The sequence below is a fragment of the Dipodomys merriami genome, unplaced genomic scaffold (genome assembly GCF_024711535.1).
Source record: "Dipodomys merriami isolate MVZ:Mamm:240054 unplaced genomic scaffold, mDipMer1.0.p SCAF_4, whole genome shotgun sequence".
NCBI classification, from domain to species: domain Eukaryota; kingdom Metazoa; phylum Chordata; class Mammalia; order Rodentia; family Heteromyidae; genus Dipodomys; species Dipodomys merriami.
In genome coordinates, this window is record NW_027205603.1 from 65,706,105 (window position 1) to 65,724,768 (window position 18,664).

General features: G+C 41.0%; 1 protein-coding gene across 1 annotated transcript in view; it reads left to right on the forward strand.

The window, feature by feature from the left end:
* Positions 1-18,664, forward strand: part of Grhl2 (grainyhead like transcription factor 2) — a 133,090-nt gene that overhangs the window by 78,978 nt on the left and 35,448 nt on the right. The gene's annotated exons all lie outside the window — the stretch shown is intronic.

Sequence of the window (18,664 nt, forward strand, 5' to 3'; positions counted from 1 at the left end):
CCTACTACTTTATTCTTGAGTGGGTGCAGCAGGGGTTAAGAAGCAGGATTCTAAGCCTCCGAACCTCACTGTTTGCTTAACCATCTAATAATGCTCTGTATCTAAGTGCAATTAAGTGTGGGAAGGGGCGAAGGCCCAAGGACAGATACTCACCCCTGCCAGGAATTTGGGCAAGAAAGCAGACTCACTCCCCCCCCTCCCCCATTTGCTCTCCAGTTGGATTTTTATGAAAACTCCAACTGTGTCTTCTCTGCCCTCTCTTCTTTCTGGGGTCCTTACTTTCTGATCCTTCATCCTTATTTTATACTTAAGGGAAAGTTCCAGATGAAACCCAAGCTTGTTTTCTGCTTCAGTTACGCGCCATCCGGTTGAGCGGTGAGACTTTGTTTTCCAACTCTGGAGAAGGTCAATGCAAAGAGCTCCTGTCAATGCCCCATTGTCCTCCTGCAGGGGAAGGCTCTGGGAGAGAGGAAACTGGCCACCAGTTTGCAGGCCTGCCTTCCAGAAGAATGAATCGCTCAGTGTCTCATTTCACTCGTGTAGAAGACAACGTAGATGCAGTTGGCTTTAGGCCCAAGAAAGGTGACTCAAATGAGCACCCAGTGACAAGACCCACCCAGTGTGTCAGTGCAGCCTGGAGAATGTTTCAGGGGACTGGAGCTTTCCAGGGAAGTGAATAGTCCTGGCCAGTGTAAGATCACATCTCACACAGAAGCATGGAGAAAATCAGGCTGGGAGGTCCCTCTCCATACCACCCCTCCCAGCATTTGCATTAGTCTCCTTGTTTACCCAAGCCTGGCCCGAGAATACCTCTCACCTATTGTAAGCCTGTCAGTACCCTTCCAGGATCCTGCCTCATGATTCCTCCCTGCCAGCAGTGCTTGCCTTTCTCTGTGTGCCTGCTCACTTGAGGCTAGACCTAGATGACCAGAGGTGGGTGGTATGATGGCACAGAGCTGGGACAGATTGAAATCCCTAGCAAGTCATTAGACACTTCTGGGCTTCTGTTCCCTAACTCAAGACACAACAGATAGGCCAGCACTTGCAAATGCTCTTGCACCAAATAGCATGCTGAAGATATGGTACTTGATGAGCCAGAGGTCTGGGGAGGGAAGCAAGGGAACCAATCACCCCAAAACAGTGGGACCAGAGGGAGTCAGGGCCCACTAGAGTCCTGGGGAGAAAATGAGCTTGTATTACTGGAGGGATTTGACAGTGGTAAAAAGCACTATAAATAAATAAGAGCTGTGATCAATTCCATCATTTTCATTACCATGCAATTTGTGATTCATGAGTGCTAATGGATGAATATGTTAAATGTTATGTTTCATTAGGGACCTTTTAAAGCAAATTTCTAAATCAAAATAGGGGACAGTTTAATGATGGAAGCTTTGGGCTCCGAGGTGAGACAGGTGGATTTGTGGTTGAGCTGAACTTCCACGGCAGTCATTCCATACCACTCACTTGCCCTATGCAGACATTTACTTTTCTTGTCTACGTGTGTGTGTGCGCATGTGTGTCCACATGTGTGCATTTGCATATGTGTGCTGTGTGCACGTATATAGTTTCATACACACTTAAGCTCATACATACTCTGACAAATGGCCTTAGAGGATATATTATATTTCTTGTAACAAAATTTTCTTTCAGGAAGTGGTGCTATGGCTCAAGTGGTAGAGTGCTAGCCTTCAGCTGAAGAGCTGAGGGACAGCGCCCAGGGCCAGAGATCAAGACCCACGACCAACAACAACAACAACAAAATCAAAGCAAAAAAACCCCCCACAAAAAACAAATTTTCTTTCCATCTTTCCCTCTCTATCTCTCTTCCTCTCTTCCCTCCCCTCTTTCTGTGCCAGTATTGGAGCATTAACTCTCAGGGCTTTGCTTTCATGGTTGGCTTTTATGCTCAAGGCTAGTATTCTACCACTTGAACCATACCTCCACTGCTGGCTTCTGGATGGTTAATTGAAGATAAAAATCTCTCAGATTTGTCTGGCCAGGCTGACTTTGAACCAGTATCTTCTGATCTCAGCCTCCTGAGTAGTTAGGATTGCAGGTGCTTTATTTCTTTTTTCTTTTTGTCAGTTTGGGAACTTGAACTCTGAGCCTGGATGCTGTCCCTCCACTCTTCAGCTCAAGGCTATGGCTCTGCACTTGAGCCACACCACCACTTCCAGTCTTCTGGTGGTTTTATTGGATATAGGAGTCCCATGGACTTTCCTGCTTGGGCTAGCTTTGAACTGCAATACTCAGATCTCAGCCTCCTGAGTAGCTAGGATTACAGTCATGAGCCACACGTGCCTTTTCGTTAATACTTTCTTTAATACCTATTTTCTTTAATACCTATTTTTAGTGACTATTACTTGAATATTGCAAGTGTATGAGGTCTGAGTTAATCAATAAGTAATAAAATTCGTTTCAAATAGTTTTCTCCAAGCTATTGAAAGACTTTTAAAGGAAAGTCATAATAGTTAAAATCTACTTTATTAGGGAGTCTAAGGGGATTAAAAAAAAGTATCTGCAGATCCTGAGGCATTTTCTTTGAAAGTAGTATTGATCTTACAGCCAACAAATTACAAAAAAACAATATAGCAGGTGGTTGAAAAAAGATTTTCAACAAAGAATTGAAGGGTGTCCCCCTCACAGCAGAATTGTTTGTGTTTGTAGATTTCTTTTTAGAAGCACTGGCTCTTGCTTCAAATTCTTGTTGATAACATCTACTGATATTGTTGATAGGCTTAGGACTGAGGCCCCTCTCAGTACTATAGGAAATTGTGGTGTATGTGGCCAGATGGCACAAATTTCCTCAACCCATATGTGGTCTTCAGAAGAACTATATGAAATATATGCAGTGTACTATTCATGCATGTTTATAGTCTAAATTTGGACATTTTACTTGTATTTAATAATAATTTTTTTTTTATGCTACTACCAAACTTGAACTCAGGGCCATGCACTTTTGCTAGGCTTTTGAGCCATGCCTCCAGTCTGGCATTAATGCTGGTTAATTGGAGATGATGTCTCTGGGACTTCTTTGTTGGGTGGCTTTGAACTGTACTCCTTATATCTTAGCTTCCTGAGTAATTAGGGATTATAGACATGAGCTTACTGGTGGTTAGCTCAGCAACATCTTGTTTGAATACCCACAAATGTGATAAATCTTGATCTTCAAAGATACTTAGAAAAAACACTCAATGTCACTTGAATCCAAATGTAATATATACCAACAACTTGGAAAATAACATTTGAGGATGAAAAATGAGATTTTCTCTGTGTGTGTGTGTGTGTGTGTGTGTGTGTGTGTGTGTGTGTGTGTGTGTGTGTGTGTGTGTGTATGTATGTGTGTGTAGGAGAGAATTTTTGTAAGCCATCTTGGAAGCAAATAGTGTCAGAGGACACACAATTAATATGTTTTGAATAGTGGATTTCCCCCAACTTCACTATGTTAATGCATGACTTTTATTTGGAAATTGAAAGTTTGGTGCCTATATTTATTTACTTTTTTTTTTTTTGGTTGGTTGTGGAGCCTGAACTCTGGGCCTGGGCTCTGTTCCTCAGTTTCTTCAGCTCAAGGCTAGTGTTCTACCACTTGAGCCACAGTGGTACATGGTACTTATATGGTGCTGAGGAATGGAACCCGGGGCCTCATGCATGCAAGGTGAGCACTCTACCACTGAGCCATCTTCCAAGCTGGTACCTATATTTAAAGTGAAATAAAATGGTTGAGTGTTTGGTAGCCTTGATGCATATGTGTACTCAAGACTTGGTGAGATGATTATCGATTTTTCCTGGACACACTTTCTTCCCTTTGTGGCAGACTCACATGGGTGTGTCACCTCTAGCACAAACAGAAGAGAGGACATGAACAATTCACTTAGCTTAATGTAATGATTGAAACAACACTTGGCCAGGAGAAATGTTAAAACTGGAAGTTTTGGTGAGCTTTGGGGATTATTTCCCAACGTCCTGAATGTGGACTGCAGTCTGATTCTGGCAGAATTGTTGTGGGAACCAAGTTTAGTGACTGGTGCAGAGTCTCTCTCCACAGATAGCCCTGATTTCCCCCAGGGGTCTGTGCAGTAGGAGGCTCGTGTGACATGTCTGGTATCTAGGTAATAAAGCTGGCACCTACACCGTCACAGCATAGAAATTAGTGGAGGTCCATGCCAATGCCTCAAGAGTATGGAATGGAGATCAGGGCATAGCTAGCCTTTGATTTCCCTCTCTAACTTTCAGTTTACTCAGCTGTAAAATGATGGGAAAGACAGAGCAGGGCTCGATAGATGACCCAGACCCCATCCATATGATCCTCATAAGAGGAGGACACCTATTCCACATTCTCTCACATAACTTTACAAAAAATGTTTTAATTCTACTCTTTTCTCCTTTAAAGCTATCAGCTTAATGCTGATCCTTTAAAGAAAAAAAAATGTAGATTTGTTGCTACTAATCCCCAAGACAAGGAATTCCCACGCAACACCCTAATGAATTATTGAAGAGTGGTGAGCTCAGAGTGCTGGCACTGAGCATTGCCTTTATCCAGCAATGACATCACCCCTGAGCAGGAGTGCACCAAACTCCAACAGTGCTGGTTTCTCTGTTCATGATTTCAAAATTTATCCAAGCTCAGTAATCCTTTCTCAAGTGACCAGAGAAGGATGGCAGGTGCTTTGTGCTAACAGGGAAGAATAAGTTTTCTATTTGAGTCTTTTTGCTGAACACCATATCAAATACTCCCCACCTCCCCCACTTCAATGCTTCCCCTTTCCCATGGCTTATAAACTTTTAGGGTAAAGGAGGCTTTTTTCCATGAGTCTTTAAAAAAAAAATCCCTCTGCATCCAAGCACTTTAGAAGCATCTTGACATCTCTAAAAATATTTCTTCTCCCTTAATACCATCATCACTAAGTAATCACAAATAAATCCACTTCCAGCCAGTCCCCATTTCTGCCATTTAGAAAAACCCATCATAGTTCAATAATATGAAACCCTCTTGGTTCTTCATTCTTTGCTACATTCTAGGTCAGCACCTCTGCTTACAGTAGACTGGATGCTTCCTGTGTCATGATGTCTAACCCTTCTCTCTCATCTATCTTCCTGTGGAGCTACAGTATTGGACTTGGGAAATTGGCTTGTCCAACTCTCCACATTGCTAGGTCATCTGTGAATATTCTGCCTGTGTTTTGGGGTTAGGATAGAACCTTTCATCAGGAAATGCTTGTCAAGAAGACCAAGACACAAATAGTGCACCCTCCCTCCCTCCTTCCCTTTCTTCCTTCCTTCCTTCCTTCTTTCCTTCCTTCCTTCCTTCCTCCCTCCCTCCCTCCCTCCCTCTCTGTCTTTCTTTTTTTGGACTATGTCACCTCTTCCTTTACTTTCCTCCAATTTGCCCCTCCCATCTCTGCTCACAAGTTATATAGGTTATTTTCCATATAGTGTATACTGAACAACATGATTGCATTTGTTCACCCTTCCCTCCCTTTATGTACCCCCTCTACACCCCCTCAAGAATAAAAAAATAAACAAGCAATACCAAATACCACGACAACCACCATCACCAACAACAATAACAAAACATTTCCACTTCCTGGACTTTGTTTCAATAAATAGTATTTTAAATGTTCAGAGAAGTAACACCTTTGTTTCCCTCTCCTAAGGATACTCCTTTAGTCTGTGTGTGAATGCCTAGAGTCTTTTATATGTTATCATGTCCACTTATATTTTAGATATAGCTTCCACATATAAGAGAAAATATACCCTGTTAGTCTTTCTGAGCTTGGCTTACCTCATTTAGCATGATTTGTTCTAGGTCCATCCATTTTCTTGCAAATGACAATATTATTCTAATGGGTGAGTAAAATTCCATTGTGTGTATATACCACATTTGTTAATCTACTCATCTGTTGTAGGACATCTAGGCTGTTTCCACAACTTGGCTATTGTGTGTAGTACAGTAATGAATATGTATATGTATCCTGACTTGTAGATGCCCAAGAGTGGTATGGCTAGATCATAGGGAAGTTCAGTGTTGAGATTTTTGAGGAACCTCTGAACCCCCTTCCAGAGTGGCTATACTAGTTTGTATTTCTACCAACATTTCTTTTTCCCAATCCCTGCCAGCAATTGTTGTTGTTCAAGTTCTTGATGGTGTCCAATCTAACTGGTGTGAGATGGAATCTCAGAATTGTCTTGATTTGCATTTCCTTTGTGGACAGGGATGTTGAGTGTTCCCTTATTTGCTGTCTATTTGCTGTTCTTACTTCCGTGGAGACTCTTTTAAGCTTCTTTGCTCATTTATCAATTAGTTTATTAGTTTTGGGAGTGTCAGTTTTTTTGAGCTCCATGTATTTTTTGGATATTAGGCATTTGCCAGATATATTGCTGGTAAAGATTTTCCCCCATAATGTTTAGTATCTATGTCCTTTGCTGTGCAGAAACTTTTTTTTTTTTTTTTTTTTTGGTCCAGTCGTGGGGCCTGAACTCTGGGCCTGGGCACTCTCCCTCAGCTCTTCAGCTCAAGGTTAGCGCTCTACCACTTGAGCCACAGCGCCACTTCCGGCTTTTTTCTTTTTGCTTATGTGGTGCTGAGGAATTGAACCCAGGGCCTCATGCATGCAAGACAAGCGCTCTACCACTGAGCCACCTTCCCAGCCCCATGTGCAGAAACTTTTTATTTTGATATAATCCTAGATGTTAATTCTCTCTCCTGTTTGCTATGCTCCTGGGACTCTTTTCAAAAAATCCCTACCTATGCACCAGCAAGTTCTAATGTTTCTCCTATTCCATCTTGCAGTAGTTTCAGTGTTTCTGGCCTGATGTTGAGGTATTTGACACACTGAGTTGTATTGGTGCATGGTGACAAACAGGGATCCAACTTTACTTTTCTACATATGGATATCCAGTTTTCTCAACACCAATTATTGAAGAGACTATCTTCTTTTCTATCAGATATGTTTGGCTCCCTTGTCAAATGTCAAATAACTGTAGGTATATGCCTTTATTTCTAGGTCTTCTAGTCTGTTTCATTGACCTTTGGGCCTGTTTTGGTGCCAGTACAATGCTGTTTTTGTTATTATAGCTCTAGTAGAGTTTGAGGTCTGGGATTATGATATCACCAGCATTATTTCCCCCTCCCCCCAGAATTCTTTTGTCTTTTCTAGGTCTTTTGTTGTTCCATATGAATTTTGGGGTTGTTTTTTCTCTCTCAATAAAAAATGTCATTAGGATTTTGATGGAGATTGTATTAAATTTGTAGATTGTCTTTGGCAGTATGGTCATTTTCATAAAATTAATTCTACCTACCCATGAACATGAGAGGTCTTTTCATTTCCTGATAGCGTCTTCAATTTCTTTCTTCAGAGATCTTTTTCTGGTCGAGGCTGGCAGTCTACCACTTTCATCACACCTTCATTTCTGGCTTTTTGGTGGTTTATTGGAGATAAGAGTTCTCGTGGACTTTCCTGCTGAGCTGGATTTGAACCATGATCCTCAAATCTCAGCCTCCTGGGTAGCGAGGACTTACAGGTGTGAGCCTTTGGTGCCCTCTTCTACTCCTATCTTTTGACATCTTGGTACATTGCCTGTTTTTATCACTCATGTCATTGACCACATGGATATGAGAGTAGGGATTATTTGAGATAGTGTCCCCTCTTTAACTGTGTGTGTGTGTGTGTGTGTGTGTGTGTGTGTGTGTGTGTGTGTGTGTCTATTAGTCTAACAGCAGTAAACATAATGATTACCTTTCTATTACTTAAAGGCAGTGCATGCTCTCTAATACTGCAACTCTAATATGGATCAGTGGATTCTGTCTTTTTTTTTTTTTTTTTTAAATTGTATTTTATTTTATTTGAGAACATACTGTACAAAGGGGCTACAATTACATGGGCAGGATAATGGATACATTTCTTACCAAGCATTGCAGCCTCCTCCTTTGTTTACCCTTCACTTCCCTTCCCCGCCTCCCCCCTCCCCCCACCCAATTTTACCCCCCTCCCCCCCCCCCCACACCGGCATTGTAAAGCTGGTTTTGACATGACATTTTGTACTTCTCATTGTTGCAACAGGTCCACCTGAATCCTTAAACGACTTGTTTGTCCCCATCTACTCCACATGTTATACTGACATCAAATATAGTGAAAACGGGGGTTACACTGTGAGGGAGGGACATACAAAGCAACAAAGAAATAATCTTATAAATGCATTAGAAATACATGCATGAAAGAAACGAAAACATTAAAATACATATTTAAGGGTTCATTTTCCTAGCATCACATTATCTGACCTTTTCCGCTTGACTCATACCTATACTAGATATTGCAAATAAGGGAAACCATGGGACCTATGCTTCTTTGGGCCTGGCTTACTTCACTTAATATAATTTTTTCCAAACCTTTCCATTTCCTAACAAATGGGGAAATGTCATTCTTTCTGATGGAGGCATAGAATTCCATTGTGTATATATACCACATTTTCTTGATCCATTCATCTACTGAGGGGCATCTGGGTTGGTTCCATATCTTAGCTATGGTAAATAATGCTGCAATAAACATAGTTGTGCTGGTAGCTTTAGTGTGGTCTTGTTTGTAAACATTTGGGTAAATGCCCAAAAGTGGGATTGCTGGATCATAGGGGAGATCTATGTGAAGTCTTTTGAGGAACCTCCATACTGCTTTCCAAAGTGGTTGAACAAGTTTACATTCCCACCAACAATGAAGTAGGGTTCCTTTCTGTCCACATCCCCTCCAGCATCTGTTGTTATTGGAGTTCTTGATTTTTGCTGTTCTAACTGGAGTGAGGTGATATCTCAATGTTGTTTTGATTTGCATTTCTTTTATGGCTAGGGATGTTGAACATTTCTTCATGTGTCTATTGGCCATCCTTCTTTCTTCTTCAGAGAAGCTTCTCTTTAAGTCTTTCGCCCACTTATTTATTGGGCAGTTGTTTCTTTGAGGATTTGTTGTTGGGTGGTTTAATTTTTTGAGTTCCAAGTATATTTTAGATATGAGACCCTTGTCCGTTGTATGGCTAGTAAAGATCGGATTCTGTCTTTTATCTTTACTCATTTGTTCTCCACTTTCCCCAACACTCTAGCATCTTTCCTTCTACTCTATATTTCATTTTCCACATTTATTTTCTATCCATTATTCTCTTGTACTTCTTTTCAGTTATGAACAGTTGAGCTATTTCTTACTCTGACTTGGTTTTTTGCAAAACCATGCAAGATGCACAGCATTAAAAAAATACTGAATGAGAATTATTATCAGAAGTGATGAAATTCAGACTTCATCTCATTGTATGCTTCATGTATGAGACTGCCAACATTCAAAAGGCAAACAACTGGCCAACTTAGTAAATTTGAAGTGAACATTTACAATGAAGCTTGATCTCCTTTTTTAGATGGATTCCTTTAACTTGGGTTGGATGCTCTAAGTGAATCGGATTTAAAAAAAAAAAAAGATTACCTCTTATCTTTACATGGAAGGAAAATGAAAGATGAGAGTGGGGATGGACACACTGAGTTCCCTCTGGGTCCTGTTTCCCTGAATAATTTCCCATTAATTATTTCATAGCATCTGATTGTGTTTTAATATAAAAAAGATGCTACCTTAGATCTGAGGCCATATATGAAGAAGGGGATATGAGCGCTAAGATGAATTGGCTGGTTGAGAAGGAAGGTATAAGTGACAGTTGATGGCAGTAAGTTCTTATTGCTGTCTGTAAATCTACCCTAAAGAAAGACAGTGAAGTTGAGTTAAAGTCCCAGCAGTTTCCCTGGACTGAAGGATGCAGTTGATGTGGGTTGAGCTCTGGTGACTACAGCAAACTTGTCTCAAGAGCTATAATATAGGCAACTGGCATCTTCTTTTCTCCTCCTAGTGCTATCTTCTGAAGGCACAGCTAGTGGTTAGACGTCCAAGTCTAGGTTTCATTCCACGAGCTGCTAATAGACAGGAAAAAACAGTCTCTCTGTGTTACCCCAGTTTTCCCAGTTTAAGAATGAGTTCAATGGAAAAGATAGCAAATGGGACTCCAACTCAACAAAAAAGCCAAGCCTGGTGGTGCATGTCTTTTAGCTATGTGGAAAGTGCAGATAGGAGGATCGTGGTCTAGACCTACCTGAACAAAAATGTGAGACACTATCTGAAAGATAAATAGGATGGGGGGTGTGGTGGTTCAAGATGTGGATACTTGTTGAACAAGCACAAGGTACTAAGTTCACATATTAGTACTGGGGGATGAAAGAACAAAGGAAAGAAACAAAAGAGAAACTAGAAAGAGAAAAAGATAGTCAACTGGAGAAACTGTTGCTATTTTTCACCTTGTATGTGGCAAATGATTCGGTCTTTTGAGTGAATAAGATTATATGCATTAAAAGGCTAGCCTGAGCCAGATATTTATGCTCCCACCTACACCTTGATTCAGGAAGCTGAGATCTGAGGGTCATGGTTCAGATCCAATCTGGGCAGGAAAGTCCATGAGACTCTTCCCCCCCCCGCCCCCCCCCCCAAGTCCTGGGGCTTGAACTCAGGGCCTGAGCCCTATCCCTGAAATTCTTTTGCTCAAGGCTAGCACTCTACCGCTTGAGCCACAGCATCATTTCTATTTTTCTGTTTATGTGGTACTGAGGAATAGAACTCAGTGCTTTACGTATGCTGGGCAAACACTCTGCCACTAAGCCACATTCTCAGCCCCATGAGACTCTTATCTCTAATTAACTACCCCATAGCCAGAAGTGGTGCTATAGCTCAAGTGGTAGTATACTAATTTGAGCACAAAAGCTCAAAGACAGTGCCCAGACCCTGAGTTCAGACCCTAGGATCAGCACAAAAAAACAAAACAGAACAAAAAACCAACCAAAAAGCTTGAAAATCAGTATGAAAGCATGGTGAATCCATGATGCTATCCCAAATTTGCTATTTCTTTTCCTTCTCTCCCTTCCTGTGTTGCTTTTCTAACATTTCTTTTTGGTCTAAAATGTTTGACCAGTATTTATGGGATCCCCACTGTGTACCAATAACAGCACTTTAGAAAATCAGAATTCTGGTCATCTTGAAATACACCAAGGAGTGGGGGCTTCAGAATGGACAAAGTTCACTTTTTTGTTGAACTCCACTGCTAGACACCAAGGAGAAAGAAAGACATGTAAATATTTATTTTCATGGTACAAAGAAAAAAAACTAAAGGAGTGCCCAGAGGAGACCATACTCTTGAGTGGCCCATGGGTTCATGACCTTGAGAACCTGAACCTCCTCCCTAGTGGTCTGAGGCCTCTGTCTAGGGGATTATCTTTCTGCTTGCAAGACAGTCTAATGTGATACCGGGTTGCTAGACACTACCAATGAAAAAATCCCCCTCTTTCTCCCACCCCCTTTTTTTCTTGGGCTACGTTAGGCCTGATTTTAAACAGGACACCTTATGCAAAGTTTGAGAATATTATGGAGTATATCTTATGGTCTTGAATAAAGACAGCACTAAGGGAAGCTCCTAGGAAGAGTCTTGAAGGATTGAGTTACATACTGCAAAGCAGGGCAAATGGCATTTTTATGTGTTTGCTGGGGCGTGGTATGGGTAAAGGAAGCTTTATAAGGGAAAAGCAAACATTTGCTGTCGTCTTTGGTACTGAACTTAAACAAAGCCATGCCTTTGTTCCAGTTTTATAAGATAATGGATGGCAGGAAAAGCTATAAAGCTAGACTTAATTCATATATAAAAGGAGTAATCTTTGGAAGGCATCTCTGATGATATCCACGGCTTGATGTTTTGTTGGACTGTGGAGTGGCTATGGTTTCTGCCCTGAATTCTGCTTGGAGTTCTGTAACTAACCTGTATGAACTGTTGCATTGCTCCGAGAATTAGATTACAGAGTCAGGTTGTGTGCTTCAGAGCACGATGACTAATATTTGTTCAGTGATTACTGTATACCAGGCACTCTGCCACGCACTTTACATGCATTATGCAATACTGGTATTTCTCAGCAGGTAGCATTTGTTATATAAGCATCATGGGACATGAGGTCCTGAGAGTCTAGCTACTTACTTAAGGTAGCACAGCTAATACACAGGAGAGCTGGAGTTCCAGCCCGGGGATCTCTGGTCTGAAGCATGCTGGGAAGAGCTAGCAGTGATATCTTCCCTTCTCCCTGATAAGGAGAGGGTGGCTCATTCCTTTGAAGCAGCATGCCTGCTGTACTGTACATGGGGCATTAGCCTGGGCAGATGGGATCCAGAGATAATCAACCAAGCAGAGGTTCTGTTTTATTTATTTCTTTTTCTTGGCCCACGTTAGGCCTGATTTTAAACTGGTCACCTTATGCAAAGTTTGAGCTCTTCAGCCCAAGGCTAGTGCCCTACCACTTTGGTTCTATGGTGGTTAATTAGAGATAAGAGTCTCACAAACTTTCCTGTCCGGACTGGCTTTGAACTGTGATCTACAGATCTCAGCCTCCTGAGTATTAGGATGACAGCTGTGAGCTACCGGTTCTGTTCTTAGAGAATATTGGAGCTGGGTCCAGAACTTAGGGCTGCACTCCAGAACTGAGGCATGGAGGCAAATGACTGATACCAGGAGAAAGAAACCATAACTTATTTTTATTTTTTCTCCACTTTTTTTAATTTTTAAAAACATTCAAATTACAAATGGAAAAGGCAATGTATACCACATACGTCCTTCCATTAGATCAACTCCTTGTTGGCATTTTGTGAGATTTGCTTTATTCCTCCACCATCTCACCATCCTTCATTACAGCTATACATCAGCGGGAACCGAGATTCCCCTTCTGGTGGGGTCGAGGAGAACGTGAAGGAAACTGTGACATGTGTGTCATGTTTTCAGAATCTAGTGTAATGCAGATGTAGGCAAGTCCCAGGTCGGAGAATGAGGTGTCCAAAAGCACAGTCAGGGAACAGGGATTTGTGGAGCTCAGGTAACAATGAATGAAGACTTGTTTCTAAAGAGGGACTAAGAGAAGACAAACAAGAAAGGATGGAACTATGGTGGTGAGAACTGAGCCGAACTTTAGACTTTCTGCATTTAGAGAATGGAGAAAAGAAAGCAGAGGAGGAAGGGATGGTGAAGAAGGAGAATTGGGAACTTGGGAAACGGTTAGACACTCAAAAGCTTCACTCCTATTTCAGGCCTTCTGAGTTGGAAACTCTGGGGTGGAGTCCTCCAATCTATGTTTTTACAAGGCCTGGTTGCTATTGTGGAATACACTAAAACTGTTCTTAAAGATACTGCTGAGAAAGCTGACCTTCTGCTGAAGGAAGTCATTTTAGTAATAAATTTATATACATGTGTATGCACATTCATTACAAGACTGTTTATAAGATAAAAAGACTGGAAACAGCCTAAAGCCAAACAAATTGTTTCTCTACATTTCAAACTTTTTTTCTTAAAGGTGTGGATTTCATTGTTAAGAAAAAAAAAACAAACAAGTTTCAGATCTGTGTGTATCCTCTGCTACTGTGAATCTTTGTAGAAGTTGAATATAATATGTTCCTACCCAATGTTACTTTTTTTTTTTTTTTTCTGGTTATGGGTCTTGAACTCGACCTGGGTGCTGACCCTGAGCTCTTTTGCTCAAGGCTAGTGCTCTACCACTTTGAGCCACAGTTCCACTTCCAGTTTTTGAGTGGTTAATTGGAAATCAGAGTCTCATAGGGACTTTTCTGCCTAGGCTGGCTTTGAACTGCAATCCTCAGATCTCAGCCTCCTGAGTAGCTAGGATAACAGGCGTGAGCACTGGAACCCACCTACATTTTTCTTCCTTGCTGTGCATTGCTCTAATTTTACCCTCAGTTTTAGAGAAAGATGTCTTTCTTCCTTTCATAAAACCTCAAGTGTGGCTCGATCCACTTCCTCCCTGCTTGTGAGGCTTCAAGCTCCACAGCTTCTCTATAGCTCATCTTGTGTGTGGATACATCCCATGTGCTTGCTCTTGCTGCACATTGTGTTCTCTTGCTAGACTGACTAGCCCAGTGCTTCCTCTGCTCTTTGCTCCTCTCTGTCTTATACCCTCCTAATGAGCCCCTCTCAGGTTGGTTAGTCTGCCTTTAGATGGAGTGTGGACCTTTTTTGCTTCTGAGCCTCATGGCCTTTTTTCTTGAATGTGCCATGTGTGGTCACAACCCTATCTGCTATACCTGGCCTTAGTGACACACATACAGCTTCTGTAGTGGTTCATTACTTGATTGCAGTAATACAGGCATCCTGATTTGTATCTTCCCTTGTCAGTCTCCCCAACCACCACTCTGTTCTCCTACCCTGTGCTCCTAATAAGCCGGTGCCTTTACTGGGTTCAGAGCTAGCAACTACTCTTCCCCCCTCACCCCCATCTATTCTCTTGACTCCTACTGGGTATCTTCCCTGGTGGACTTGTTCAGTCTCTCCCCCTTTCTCCAAGTTCTCTCAACAAGTATAGTCTGGAGAATTCAGTTTAATATCTAATTATGCTTATTCCACTACAGTGGTCAGACAGTGAGTCACTGACGCTTTCTTCTTGAAGGCAAGACCTGCTAACGATACACAGATTTTTGTATTTCTGGTAGCCACTATCTATACATTTTCCATAAGATCAATAGAGATTCGAACAACTAAAACCACTGTAGTCTTTTGGTAGTTTCAGCTATCTATCTATCTATCTATCTATCTATCTATCTATCTATCTATCTATCTATCTATCTATCTGTCTGTCTGTCTGTCTGTCTGTCTGTCTGTCTGTCTGTCTGTCTGTCTGTCTGTCTGTCTGTCTGTCTGTCTGTCTGTCTATCTATCTATCTAAGTATGTCAGCTCTTGGAGTTTATGAAAGCAAGAGAATATATAAGAAATAAATTTATATTTAGAAAAGTAATTTACATTCTCTAAAATTTTTAAAGCATTGTTTGTTGAGTAGTTACCCTGGATCTGGAACAATAGGACTAACTTAGAGGCCCCTCGGGGCTCCATTCTTATAGGTAATTCAGCCTTATAAAGCAGACAGATAATTAAATTCTATGCAACTAAGCAAAATAAATTCAGATGTGAAGTGGTATAAAGAAAACAGAACAGAGAAACTGGGTAGAGTTTGACACTGGTGATGGCAGAGAAGACTGGCAAGTCAGTCAGGGTAACTGGCGCAAGAACAGCTGTAGACATTCAGTAAAAAATAAGCAAAAAAGATTAAGTGAAATTAAAGATACGCATGAATCATTGCCCACAATGCTGTACAGCTGGAAGTTTCAGTTATTCTAAAAATCCAGCAGATCTAGGTCCTTAACAAGACAGCAAGCTTCTCAGGAGCAGATGGTCCGTTTTGTCGTTGCTTCTCCAATACCACCCCAGGCACAGAGAGAAGGCTCTTCCCAACTCACCGATTGCCTCACGCAGTCACTAAATGAGTTCTCAAGGTTGACATTTCATAGTTTATATGGTTTGCTTTTATCTAATATATTTTATATAGTATACTTTATCTATCTATCTATTTATTTATTTATTTTGGTAAGCCATCTATCTACCTTGAAATATAATCTGATCAAAATGGAAGCAAAATGATGAAATGGAAGAAAGTTGTCTAAAGCAGTTTAACAATTCCAAGAACAGGGAAAAGAACAGAGTAGAGCAATTGGCAATAAATAGCACAGTTACATATTTATAGATGGTTTGTGAAAGGTCATGATGTCCGATGCTAAGATGGCTGCATTTCAATGCACACCTTGTATCTGTGATTTCGAAGCTTCTACATGTGTAATTTCTTGGAAAAGAGCTCTTTATGGTCACAATCATTATGAAACAAGTAGCTTTAATTTGTTTCACAAGCACAAGTTATAATTGTTTAAAGAGACAAATAAACACATTGCACCAAGTTATGGATATCATGATTTCTAGAATCCTAAATTATTTTCTAAATCGATCAAAGGTAGACTCATTTTAATAGAAAGCTCTCAGAAAAATGATGAGAGTTAACAAGCAAGTTAATGTTTCAATGCTAAAGCTCATTGATTTATATTTCTTTGTTTGTTTTTGTCAGTTGTGGGGCTTGAATGCAGGTCTGGGTGCTGTCCCCGAGCTTTAGTGCTCATGGCTAGCTAGCACTCTACCACTTTGAGCCATAGTGCCACTTCCTGTATTTATTTTAATAAGTCTTTCTACACACAGCATGAACAACTGGGAGGTATAAGATCTCTGCAAAGCTACTCTTCTGGAACCATAAAAGGAGAATTGTGACTCATGTGTAACAGATTATTTGATTTAAAATGTCAGATGTCATGAGATTGCTGCTATTTCTGGGAAAAGTCTTGGTACATTTAGAAATAATCTATCTGAATCAATCTTTGAACCATGGAAAAATTAAAAAATGCCTATCTGCCTGAATGCACTCGATTTAATTAATTTTTCTAATGAAAGAAGAAGGTGCTATTAGAGTGATAGGAAAACATGGTACTGCTTTTGAAAACGTTATACGAAAACATATGCACATGTAGCTTCATAACTCAGGTGACAGATTCATTGTTTATGCAATTGCCTGCTCATTACAGAATCAGGGTTCTTGTTGAAGTCACAAAGAACTTGCTGTGCTTGACACATGGATGAACATTTGATGGATGAAATCATACTTTTCCTTCCATCTCTCCAATAACACACTTACCTATAAGTGCTTTGTAGATAAATTTCCCAAGAAATGTGCTCTCATATTTACTTGCTGTGCATGGAGCTGAGATGCAGTTGGGTTTGCAAGATGAAACAAATGCTTATCAGTTCCTGGGCCAAAGTTTTAGTTAACAGTAGTCTCTTCCCTCCCACCTTTAGTTAAACTTCAACCATTTGGGTTTTGAGCCCAGCACAGCGAGACCATAACTGATGCTGTCAGGCACTGTAAGTCTGCTTTTCACAGGATCAGGCAGTCAGTCAAGAGAAAAGCATACTCATCTCATTAGAAAGTCCTGCATGCCAAAGCAGCACTGGGAGTGGCCACATAATGCATTAGAGAAGGCAGATTTTCCTGCTTGTTTCTTTTTCTTTCTCTTATTCTTTTTCATTTCCCCTCCCTCCTTCCTTCCATCTTTCCTTCCTTCCTTCCTTCCTTCCTTCCATCCTTCCTTCCTTCCTTCCTTCCTCCCTTTCTCTTTGTTTCTCCTTTTCTTTGGCTCTTTCCTTCCTTTCTTTCTGCTTTCCTTCTTGTGTGTTGGTCCTGGGACTTGAATTCTAGGCCTGGCTACTGTCTCTGAGTTTATTTGCTTGAGGCTGGCGCTCTACCACTTGAACCATAGTTCCACCCCTATTTTTTTTTTTTTTTTGGAAATTAATTGGAGACAAGAGTTGCATGAGTTTTCCTTCCACAGTTGGCTTTAAACTGTGATCCTCAGATCTCAACTAGCTGAGCTGGGATTACTGGTGTGAGCCACCAGTGCCCAGCCAATTTTGTCTTTGTGTGTATGTGTCTGTTGAACTCAGGGCCTAGGCACTGTCCTTTAGCTTTTTCACTCAAGGTTGGCACTCTACCCTTGATCCACAGCTCCACTTCTGAGTTTTTGATCATTAATTGGAGAGAAGAGTCACACTGACTTTCTTGCTGGTCTTGCTGGCTTTAAACTGAGATTCTTAGATCTCAGCCTCCTCAGTAGCCAGGATGAAAGGTGTGATCACCAACACCCAGCTTGTTGATATATATGGTTAAATCACCATGAAAGCTAATAGCTTAGCACACATTCAGCAGAACACTGGCTTCTGTAGTATGAAGCAGGCTGTTTTGAAGGAATGGAAAAAAACCACCTGCATTGAGATCCCTGTGGATTACTGCCACCATCAGGAAGATTCTCTGTGTGAACATTGTAGCCAAATTTTGGGGAGAACTTCCTAATTCCTCAGTGTGAACATTTGATTCGCGGACATAAAACTATGTTTATGCATTTTACTCAAGATTACCCCATCGCCAGTAATGACAATAAAAGAAGTCAAGCATTTCTAAAATAGGACACTTTATTTCCTTGATCTATATATAGTTCAGCAATCAATAAAGCTTTTGTATTCTTCAAAGCACCATGTTAAGTAGCTGGAGTCATGGCTCAGTGGAAAGAGCACTTGCCTAGCCAGTGTGAGGCCCTGAGTTCAACCCTGCCCCCCACCCTTACCCCAGTACTGTCAAAAACCCTGCCCCCCACCCCTACCCCAGTACTGTCAAAAACCCAAACACAATATGGCATCATATCATCTCTCCTTGTCTTGCTTGGAACTTCTATGATTGTAGAAACCACAACTTGTACAACTGTTAGAACTTGGAAGACAATCAAAAACATTTGCTTTATGAACAAATGTTCAGTAGAATTTCACTGCCAATGGGAAATGTCCACAAACTATAGGTAGCATTTTTTTTGTCAATTGACCACTATGAGCAACATGCTTGAACTCTGGAAGCAGTCCCTGCGAAGCTGGCGACCCATAGTTATTCTTAGTACTCCTTATTAGTCAGTGCTGATTCACATGGCATCTAGATCTTCAGCTGTTCTCTTTCTTTCCTATTTGTATTTGTATTTTTGTAAGGTGCCTGCTCCGAGCCCAGCATCTATGTGGTTTGTTTTTCACTAGTATCCTCTAGAACCTGAAGCTCGGTTCCATGTTCTTGAGGCCTCTGTCCACACCTCTTTTTGGCCATTACTGGATCCCATGTCTGTCTTCCCCATAGACTATGAG